The sequence below is a fragment of the Natator depressus genome, chromosome 1, assembly GCF_965152275.1.
Source record: "Natator depressus isolate rNatDep1 chromosome 1, rNatDep2.hap1, whole genome shotgun sequence".
NCBI classification, from domain to species: domain Eukaryota; kingdom Metazoa; phylum Chordata; order Testudines; family Cheloniidae; genus Natator; species Natator depressus.
In genome coordinates this window covers 213464500-213475257 of record NC_134234.1, presented here as the reverse complement: position 1 = coordinate 213475257, position 10758 = coordinate 213464500, and positions in this window count along the sequence as shown.

The window sequence follows — 10758 nt, the reverse complement described above, 5'->3', positions numbered from 1 at the left end:
GGGCTTCTCCCCCTTCCCTGGGCTGGGAGCTGGGGCCTGACTCTCTCACCACTCCTGGTCAGGTTCTGAGGTCCTGTGGTAGGGCAGGCGGCCAGGCTGAGAGGTGCTTGGTAGCTCCGCTTACCTGCTGGGCCAGGCTGGGCCAGGGCTGGCGGGATCCAGCAGGTGCAGATGCCCAGGGGAGTGACCAATCAGGGTGTGGAGATGGCTCTTTCTGAGCTGCAACATCTGGAAAAATCCTGGACATTTTCTCTTATTTGGAAAATCCACCCGGACAGATGTTGGCAGGCCAGAAAAAAGAGGTCATGTCTGGGAAAACCCAGATGCATGGTAACCCTAACCATAGGGCTTCCCGATGCCGTGTTCCAGTTGACTAATAAACCCTGCTGTGTTTTGAAAAGGCTGCCTGGAGTCACTGCAGATACTTGCTGAGGTACATTGGTCCCTGATGAACGTAAAAGTCTCTGAGCAGGGGTCTATCTCAGTTGGACTCACTGGGCAGAGCTCACAGCGTGAAACAGGAGTGCTGGAGCACAGAGCCTCAGTCTTGGAGGCGGTCACAGGGTCTGCACAAGTTCCTGGCCTCGCATCCCTGTGCTCTTGTGCTTAGGCTGGTCAAAGAAGGGGTCCCAATGCCTCTTTCAGTTGTCTCACCAGTGTCTTTTTATTTACAATGCTTAGTGCAGCCCCAATTCCCCCAACACCGATCCCCACACTGACCCTTCCCTGGGTCTTCCGGTCCCCGAGGCTTCCTTTAGTCGATAGAGATAGAGCTGTAGTCCCTCTGTCTGCTCCCCTGGTTAGCCTCCCAGGGAGCCTTTCTCTGGGCTTATATCTCCTCCCAGTCACCAGCCCAGCTGGCTCCACTTGGCTCAGCTGATTCCCCTGAGCCTGCCCTCGTTAGGGTCTGCAGCTGAGCTCCTTGCTGAGTGTCTGGGCCCCTGCACCCTGCTGCCCTGCTGAGAAGCAGGGCAGGAGCCACCCCTTTATCAGGGCATCCAAGGGGTTTATACCCCTGCCCTGCCACAGTGGGATTGAGGCCACGTGACCCACCTTAAGAAAGAGAGTGGCCCTTGGGGGTCTGGCACACTGAAGGCGTTCCTCCAAGGGACTGTTTAAAAGCTGGGGCATAGCACAGATCCTGTCAATCTATGACACCTGCCAAGGCCCAGGTGTGGTGCTGTGAGGCTGTAGCTGTAGGGAGCGGGGCGGACTGACCTGGGAATGTCGTTCAGTTTTACTGGGACTATCTGCATGGGGGATGGGATAGCAGGGAATGACTTTACTTGAGGGAGGATACCAGAGCCTGTAACCTGAGCCGGGAGGGGGATGGGGACAGGTGACACCTTCTGCCCAGGAAACGGACAATGGCTGGAGGAGGAGACGGGGGAGGCTGGAAGGAGATGGCTGCAGTGGAGTTTCAGTTTAATGCTGGCTGGGGAAATGGAGGGAAGCCCAGGGTTGGGGTCTAAGCTCCCTGCCCCCCAGAGGGACCTGACTGAGGGGTCCTGGTTGTACCTACAAGCTCTGCTTGGGACTGTGTTCCTGTTGTCTAATAAACCTTCCATTTTACTGGCTGGCTGAGAGTCACGGTGAATCGCAGGAAGAGTGGGGTGCAGGACCCTGACCTCCGCACACTCCATGACAGGGGCCAATATGTGATAAAGACTTAAAATGAACAACACACACTGAGCATTCATGAACGAAATTTAAAGTGCTGAGGAATTTTTTCATTAAGTGTAAATGTCTCTAAGTTCAGGGCAAGAATTCTTTATTTATGAGGTAAATAGTTTTTAATCATAGAAGATTAGGGTTGAAAGAGACCTCAGGAGGTCATCTCGTCCAACCCCCTGCTCAAAGCAGGACCAACACCAACTAAATCATCCCAGCCAGGGCTTTGTCAAGCCGGGCCTTAAAAACCTCTAAGGATGGAGATTCTGCCACCTCCCTAGGTAACCCATTCCAGTGCTTCACCACCCTCCTAGTGAAATAGTGTTTCCCAATATCCAACCTAGACCTCCCCCAATGCAACTTGAGACCATTGCTCCTTGTTCTGTCATCTGCTACCACTGAGAACAGCTGAGCTCCTTCCTCTTTGGAACCCCCCTTCAGGTAGTTAAAGGCTGGTACCAAATCCCCCGTTGCTCTTCTCTTCTGCAGACTAAACAAGCCCAGTTCCCTCAGCCTCTCCTCATAAATCATGTACCCCAGCTCTCTAATAATTTTCGTTGCCCTCCACTGGACTCTCTCCAATTTGTCCACATTCTTTCTGTATTGGGGCCCCTGAAACTGGACGCAATACTCCAGATGTGGCCTCATCAGTGCCGAATAGAGGGGAATAATCACTTCCCTCAATCTGCGGCAATGCTCCTACTAATGCAGCCGAATATGCCGTCAGCCTTCTTGGCAACAAGGGCACACTGCTGACTCATATCCAGTTTCTCGTCCACTGTAATCCCCAGGTCCTTTTCTGCAGCACTGCCTCTTAGCCAGTCAGTCCCCAGCCTGTAGCGGTGCATGGGATTCTTCTGTCCTAAGTGCAGGACTCTGCACTTGTTGTTGTTGAACCTCATCAGATTTATTTTGGCCCAATCCTCCAATTTGTCTAGGTCACTCTAGACCCTATCTCTACCCTCCAGTGTATCTACCTCTCCCCCCAGCTTAATGTCATTAATACTAAACATGAAGGGACGCTCCATTTATATGGCTCATCGGTCGCTTTGGTACCAAGATGAGTTACATATTCAAAACCAGGTAACTGGGATGGTTGGAGTGAGGGTTTCTCAGACAGGTAGGTTTGCACTTTTTGTTTATTCCGCATTTACCTTGGGAACTGCTTGTGCCTGCCTAATTCCCAGACAGTCGGTCGAGTTCCTTTGCACTCTCTGAATACTTCCCAAATCCCCCAAGCAGCAGGAAACAGTCCAGAAGTTCAGGGTTTACAATCCCAGGCAGAGACGACCCATAACTGCTGATAGTGTGGGGGTGGAGTAGGGTGACCAGATGTCCCGATTTTATTGGTACAGTCCCGATATTTGGGCCTTTTTCTTAAATAGGCACCTATTTCTCCCCCCCCACCCCCCGCCTCTGTCCTGATTTTTCTTACTTGCTATCTGGTCACCCTGGGGTGGAGGGGCACAATTTAAACTTTCAACCATCCCCAGAACAGCTCAAGTCATTCCCCCTCCTCCGGACAGGCCCCCTCCCGGCCCTCAGTCTCCCCTCCCAGAAAGCAGTGCCCACCTCCCTGCAGCTCCCGTCTGTTGCTCCTGCCTCTCCCCGTGGGGCACAGCTTGCAGCTCACAGGTTCTGGTAGCCGCCATGCAGGGAGTAGGGGCCTGGCTGCACCATGTGACCGAGTGGGGCTGGGAAACTGTGGCAGAAATCTGGGTCATGTGCCCTCCCCCCTCCAACACACACACACACACACACACACACACACACACAGCCTCTGATCCTAGAGCTGCTGAAGAGACAAGAACTGGCCCAGCAGGGAATGGGGGTTTTGGCTGCCACGTTACTGCTTTTGGCTCCTCCCATTATGCAAATTAGCCCCCCTCTGCACTTGTGCATTTCTGGTACAGAAACAGTGGAAATAAGGACGGTGCAGCTCAGTCAGTTACACCAGGATCGGCTAAGAGACTGCGGCTGCAGGACTCACTTTATGTGGGAAACCCAGAATGAAGCCCAGAAAGAGACCCTCAGCCCTGATAGCTCCTTGCACCGGTGCTGAACCTGCTGGCCCTGGCTCTTGGTTCCCTGACTCCCTTCCCTCATTCACCTGTAATGCCTTGTCAATCGGGCTGACCTGGAGCATTGGCCTCTCCCCATTGGCCCTGGGGACTGTCAGTCTACAGTCTCCTCCAGATCCTTTCTTTTGGTTGGAGGGATCGTGCCACCGGGAGCCAATCACGCTCTCCGGCAGGAAATTTTTAAAAAGCAGCAGCCACTCGGGAAGCCCAAACAAGCAACAACTCCAACAAGCAACAAGCCACTTAAAGAGCTGGAAAGCCCAAAAAACAATCAACAAGCAACTCAAAGAAATTACAAGCATCCAGTGGAACAGGGACTGAGAGGGAGCCAATGTGTAACCCATGCCTGATGGGTGTGGTGCTCGATCTCCCTCTAGTGGCACCGAAATCACCTAGATTTTTATGAGTCTGCTACAGCCTTGGTTAATAGGCAGGTGCTTTTTTAGCTTATGCAGTAGAGGCCCACAGCACTAAGCTTCAGAGGTCCCAGGGTCAGTCCTGCCCGCCAACAACCAGGGTCTGTCAATGTTACAAATGCACCTCCATGTGCTGGGGGTTACTCCTGTTTAGAGCCTGTTGAGGAGGCCACCACCGTGCCAGGCATATTTCCGCGGGAAGGGGTGGGGCTTATGGTGACTGTGGCCCCTTTGTGCTGACACAGCCAGGGCCAAGAAGGTACAGAGCTGGGGTGAACACTCTCGACAGTTTCTGGAGATCCTACAATGAGGATAGTAAGTGAGTGGCAGGGTGTGAGAGGGAGACACACAGAGCACCGACCCCCGCGCTCAGGTGTGACCTCACCAATGGTGGTGATCAGGGACTAGCAACGAGGTGCAAACTGAGCTAATCAGAACAAAGAGGCGTTATCGCTGTTCAGCCAGCTGTAGCGATCCATGGTCTTACCCTAAGTCTTACCTGCGTCAGGGGCTGTTTCTCTCAGTGCATTCGTCACGCTGTGCAAACCCCTGTCCCCAGGCATTTTACTTGCACACGCTTTGATGAAGCCAGATTATGCATACACATTAATTCCCAAATGCAGAGTGCAGAGGGATCCAGGTGCAGTCTCCATGACACTGCGCTGGGGGGTAAATCTAGCCCACCCTGCATGGGAAGACAGCTAGGCAGGCTGTGGAGCAAAGAGCTACGCACCATGTGGGAGTTCCCTGCAGGGGGATTCGGGGAAGGAGCGTAGCCATGTGGAGCAGTGTAGCCAGTTTTTGCCCCCTGCACCTACCCCCAGCTGTTTTGGCCCCTCCCATTGCCAAGTGCAGGCTCAGAGCTCCTCTCCTGCTGCCTCAGGGAACTCTGGGGAAAGGTCCACAGCACTTACCCCCCTGTCTCCAGTCCCAGCTCCCACAGCCACAGGCAGGGTTGCAGCTGCTGCTGAAGCCCTGGGGAGACACTGGGCGGCTGTACCCAGGCACGTATCACCACAAACCTGCTAATGGGGCCAACACCACACCCCACAACAACTGCCCCAGCTGCCCCCTGCTAGTGGCGCAGAGGATGGCACAGCCGCTCATCCCCAGTCTGCCCAAGGGAGCTCAGGGAGAGACTGGTCAGTTCCACCCTGACCCCACTGCAGGGCACAGTCCAGTTCTGAGTCACCAGGAATGTCACTCACTGTGTTCAGTCCCTTCTCCCTCATGGTGAGTTTCCTACAGGGGCAAGTTGGCCAAGTTCTTACCTGAGCAGATCACTCCAGTATCAAGAGAATGAGAGCACGGGAATGCAGCCCATCCTACATGATTGCAGTCCCAGAGAGCTGACTCGTCACCACCACAATCAACTAGAATCAACCAAGTTGGTCCAGATCCTTCTCCAAAATGAGCATTACCAAGGGCACTGACAGCAGATCCACATCCCAGCTGCTTACAAACCACCTCAGCATCTTCCATGTCCCAGCTGGTATCACACACCGTCCCCCACTGATCCTGGTGTTTAACCTCCACTCTCCCAGCACAGTGGCTGCGTCCATCTGCCAGCCTCAGGTCATCAGCACCTTCAAAGAGAGACACAGAGCAGGGTCAGAATGAGCAGGGAGCCCCCTCAACAGCGTTTGCACAGCAGAGTCCACACCCAGCAGCAGGGGATCCGCACCCAGAGCCATGAGAATGGGACATGGCCAGAGCTGCCTCATGACTCCACCTGATCCCATCTCAGGGCCTCCCACTCGGGGCTGTCACTGCTGCAGCTCTTGCCATTTTATCCCAACTCTGGCGATTTGGGGTGTTTTTACCTGTCTCGTGAGAACACGATGAAAGGTGCCAACTCACTGAGTTTCTCTTATTCCAAATGGCGCCATCTCCTGTCACTGTCACTGGGGCTGAAGCCAGCGAGGTGCCGCCAACTCCCCACAGTCTGTCAGCATGTGGGAGTGAGGCTGCCCTGGGTAAAGCTGGCTGCCACCTACCACTGTTTTCAGTGAGACTTTAGCCCACAGGGTACGTGGCTTCCCTGAATGGCTCAGGGGACTGGACAGGACCCAGGGACCGTGATAAGCAGCAGAGACCCTGTGCAAGGAGGGGCAGAAGAGTGAGAGGAGCAGTTCACTTGGGGGCTGGAGGCAGATTCAGGGGTTGCAAGGGAATGGGGTGCAGGTGCTATGTCAGCAGAAAGGAAGAGTGGAAAGTGTAGGGTGGGGGGTTTGGAGCAGGGGACCAGGGGTAGGGAGGGGGTCTGGAAAGTTGGGTCAGGAGGAAGGGAGAGGAGGGGGTCTAGAGTGAGGTAGGAGGGAGAGCTGGGGAGGGTGCGGAGGGGTCTGGAGAAGGAGGCAGGAAGGAGGGAGGTGAGGGGAGTGGAGGGGCAGGGAGGTGGGGGTCTGGAGCAGAGGGATGTGAGGGAGTAGTGGGGTGAAGAATGTGGACTGTAGTAGGGGGCAGGAGGGAGGGTGGAGAGGGGAGGAGGGGGTCTGGAAGAGGAGGCTGGAGGGAGGCAAGGGAAGAGGAGGGGTCTCCAGAGTGGGGAGAGTGCTTAACAGCCTCAGACATAGAAGTTGTGGGGGTGGGGTGGGGTGGGGGGTATTCAGAGAAGTGTTCCTATTTGCAAAAGGCTAAACCAATCCCATTGTGTTATGGTGACACGGTAGTTGGTGTGAATGGTTGATGTCAGCGTGAAGGTCTCCAGTATCTCTGTCTGTAACTCACCCCTGACCAGTAACAGAAGTTCTGTGTGCGAGTGTGAACCATGCTGTATGAATTAGCTCAGTGGCTGTCAAGCTATTTCCCAGCCAGCCCTTCGTCTGTCAGAGGAACTGAATGAGGAGGGGAGAGCGAAGGCAGTGCTGGGCAATGGAGGGCAGTTCCCCATCTCAGAGGTGAGGGGAGGGTAAGCGCAGTCTCCAGCTGAGCAGCCAGGGGAGTCGTGCAGTTCGGGTGCACTAAAGGGTGACTTTTCAGCCTGCGATTCTCACCCCAGCGCTGGCAGAGGTGTAGACGGGAGTTCTAAAGTCCAAAGACAGATGGAAAAATGAGACTGGATGGTTTTTTTTAAACCTTCAAAATTTTTGTTCTGTGGCACTTGGCATTACAGCCTTGTGCTCCCTTCCAGAGCTTCCTCTCCCCACCTGCCCCACACATTTCCCTCTTCCACTGGTCTCTTCCCACCCTCCTCCCCTGGGCTCTTCCCCCTCCTCTTATCCCCTTTCTACCTGGCCTCTCTGCCCTGCATGTACAGGCTGCTCCTTCCCCAGATGAGGAGCAGACTCTGCCCCCACTCCCTGCAAGCTGCTTCTCTCCCAGTAGCTCTGAGTTCCACCCCCTGCCCCCAGTTGTCTCTAGGGCTGTTTTCATTTCTGGGGGTTGTGGAGAGGCAAAGCTGGCTGCTGGGAGAGAGGCAGTTTACAAGGACTGTGAGGTGGGGCCACTGCCTGCCACACAGTCCTCAGGTATTGCCTGGGAGAACTGGCCCCCAGGACAGGGTTTGAAGACCCAGGACTGTCCCGGAGATTGGGAGCAAGTCCAGGCATCATTACTCTGCCTAGGAGTTACGGCTACATGCAGAGTTCCACTGAGAGCCCTGGAACAGGCTGGTTGCAGCTGTGGATGGCTGAGCTGGGGACACCATGTGTAAGGAGCCTCCATGGAGCTCAGAGAACAGTGCAGTTCACACCAGTATGTGGCCAGACCATCGTGCTCCTTCAATGCCAAGTAAATACAAAACAGTCACTTGCTGCAATCTATAGGGAAGGTTATTAGGTGCTGCTCTGTTCAGTCCAGTCCCAAAGAAAACCCCTTGGGCCTGGTCTGCACTAGGAAAAAAGATTTGTTTTTTTTTTTAATCGAGTTAACTCAGTGATGTTCACTCATGGTAGGACCTAAGCTAAGTGCACACAGAGTTCTGTTTCCCTGAATAGAGTTGAACCTAACAGCCAGCAGTTCCAATGCTCAGAAATCTCCTGCCTGCACCTCCAGCGAGCTCCAACAGGCTTTGGTTCTTTGCTCCCTTCTAGGATCACAGTCACAACTCCTTCTACTGGCTTCTCCCTCCAACAGACATAGTCCAACACCAATATCCTGGCCCCTGTATTGGCAACAAGGGAAACCCCTGGCTAGCTCTGCCCTGACCATGTGGCCAGTGACTTGAGCAATAGCCCCCACTGTCTGCAGATGTTTTTACTACATAAAGGATTTTGATGGTTCTGTCTATTGAGCCTAATAGAATGTGCTTGGTCCAGCCATTAGCTGTCATGATGTCTGTGATTCGCTTTTGATCCAAGACCCTGTGATGGCAGCCATTAGCATCTTTCAGGATAACAATTACATTTACATACTGCACCTATCATATGCTTGCACCACTTGGGCCCAACTTGGAATAATGACCCCACCCAGCATTCTGAATATTGGGTAAATTCAGATCCCAGTCTGGGAGTGAAACCTGTGGCTTTGGTCCATCCCTGATATTTTCTCATTTGTTTGCCTGGAGCCCAAAGAATTATATAATGTTTGCCTGGAGCCCACATATTTGGGGTGGATCAATAATGGCGAATCACTATTGTGACGGGTTTCCCCCGGGGTGCCACCTGGAACTAGGGTATCACTGAGCCCCCTGATGCACCAGCTTGGGCTCCCTCTCACACTGTACTGCGGTGACAAACTGCAAAGCCCTCCAGCCTGCGCTTTCACCAGCTTTCATACAGGTAGGGACACACCCAGCTGCAGTTACATACAGGCTCTCTAACCACCAGCTTCCCAGCCTAGGATCCCAGAGCAGTACCATCCTGCCCGGATCAAATCTGGCCAGTATATGGGTTTAATACCTGGTCCACCTCTCCCTCAATGTGAAGAGAACAATGCACACTTGTAGTACCCAAGCTGAGATTTTCCTCAAGCACTCCAGTCAAAGCTCACTGGTTTAGATTAAAACAAAAACAAGTTTATTAACTACAAAAGATAGATTGTAAGTGATTATAAGTGATAGCAAACAGATCAAAGCAGATTACCTAGCAAATAAAGAAAAATGCTACCTAAGTTTAATATACTAGATAGATTGGATATGAATTAGCAGATTCTTCCCCTAAGCGATGATACAAACAGGCTGCAGAGTCTTAAGGCACAAGCTACACTTGCTTTGCAGCTTGGAATCCCCAGGTGTTTCATACACAGGCTAGAAATCCCTTTAGCCTGGGTCCAGCACTTCCCGCAGTTCAGTCTTTGGTCCTCAGGAGTTTCCAGGAGTCTTATTGTGTGGAAAGACCCCAGATGATGTCACTCCCTGCCTTATATAGCTTTTGCTTGTGGCGCGAACCCTTTGTTTCAAAGCTTGGTTCCCAGACCAGTTTATGGAAAAATACTGACATCCCAAGATTGAGTCCAGCATCATGTGGCCTGGTCACATGTCTTTGTAGAGTCATAGCAGCCATTACTTACAGGCTGTCTGGAGCGTTCTCAGGAAGGCTCACCAGCTGGAGGATAAGCTTCTCCTCAGGCCTATTGTTTTTCCAAATGGCCCATTGCCCTGAATAGGCCCTTTCCCACCCACTATCTAGACTGAAAGCATCTTGTCTAGTGGGCATTACCCAGGTGTAACTACATTTGAAGTATAGATACAAAGTCAGTATTCATAACTTCAGATACAAAAAAGAATAAATGCATGCAAATAGGTTAATCATATTGAGCAAATGATAACTTTTCCAACGACACCTCACATGACTTAATCTTGGATAAAATCCATCATAATTATGTCATAATCATATTATAATAATATCACTGTGACAAATACAGGGTGCTTTGCACAATGATCTTCTGGCAAAGACTGTCCAAGACTCTGTTCAGGGCTAATGGAGGGGGATTGGGGCACTGAGGAAAAGGGAAAATAGCTACATGGTGATATCCCCTAACCTGTATACTCCCCTGCATCACTGTGTTTGCGTCATGCTAAGCAAATTCAAATTTCCCATATAAAATAAAATAATATCTAGGGGATGATGCATAAATCCAGCAAAAATGCATTGAGCTGAACATGTGCTTGGCATCACTATATGACACTGTCCCACAATCATGTAGTAATTTATTCCTCACAAAGCAACAATTGTCCATCTCCTGCAATGCCCGTCTGATCACCCAGGAGTCAACACAAAATTCTCTGCTTTCTGGTCATGTACAGCTCTGTCATGGGCTCTAACCCCAGCACATTATATTTCAGCTTCTTGGGAATTTGAAATACAAACGCTAAGTAACCTGCTAGATGGTTTGGTTTGCTCAGGATTTTCAGGGTCTCAGGTCCCTAATCACCACACAGTTACTGAGCGGTCTGTGACATATACGTTAGGGCTGTTTTTTCTCTAATGTAATAATTTAGACTGAAATTTCTCATTATCAGCTTCAACTTCAGTTTCTCAAGCTGGTGCAGCAGAACATCGGGTTCCCATGAAACAGCTACTACTGAGGCGTTCGCTCCCCTGCCAAACACCTGGATCATTCTCATCCTATTAATACCAGCCCAACAGGTTCCAATCACTGTATCATTTAAATTATATCTGGGTCTCACATTTGATTCTAATCCTATA